We start from the raw sequence: 786 nt of genomic DNA, 5'->3' as shown, positions 1-786 counted from the left end.
GCAGACCCAGATGCCTGTCTCATGTCGCCCCTAACTTCATCAGTCACGTAGATAGGGAGTGTTAACATATGGTACCAATATAACATACAAGCTTTGTTGACACAGTCCTCTCTTATAGCCTGCTTCATTTCATTAGTATTCCACGGACACCCCGTTTGTGTTGGACTGAGGTAGGATCCGTCGTCGTGCCTTGCACAATTTTAATTGAAGAAGTTACTTAAATAGCCATCTATCCCGGAACAAACAGATAGAATTAGCACCGTAAACCATCGCAAAGCAAGGCGGCTCTTTGATCTAGGTTTTGCGCAAGCCTATTTTAGATGGGCTATTTTAACTGCGCATTATCAATTTGATTATGTCCTATCCGATAATGCCGTTAGCACATTAACCTACACCTGTTCCAACTCTTCAATTTTTTTTTCGTGCTCCAGTTTAGTGGAATGTAAAATTGGGTGGGTAAAGAGAAAGAACAGTGACGTAGACTCTACATTGTGCGTGTGTGCCTTCCCTATTAACACCAGGGTGTGTAGGCTTAGCGTCTCCGTGACCTGGGTGTAATAGCTTACCTAACACTGTAGTCTTTCTTGATATTAAACTGGAACCCAGCATGTCGACAAATCAACCGTTATGTAACTGTGTCATCACTGCTGATAAGCTAGTGTTAGTGAAGTTTCTGGGCGTGAGATATTTATTCAGGGTATCTTCGTTTTTGTGGCAGGTAATAAAAAATAAACATGCCACCATGCCAAACGCTTACCTGTAGAATCATAACAAAATACTATGGAA

Source organism: Liolophura sinensis, chromosome 1 (assembly GCF_032854445.1).
Source record: "Liolophura sinensis isolate JHLJ2023 chromosome 1, CUHK_Ljap_v2, whole genome shotgun sequence".
Taxonomy (NCBI): Eukaryota; Metazoa; Mollusca; class Polyplacophora; order Chitonida; family Chitonidae; genus Liolophura; species Liolophura sinensis.
Note: the sequence above shows the minus strand (reverse complement) of the source record.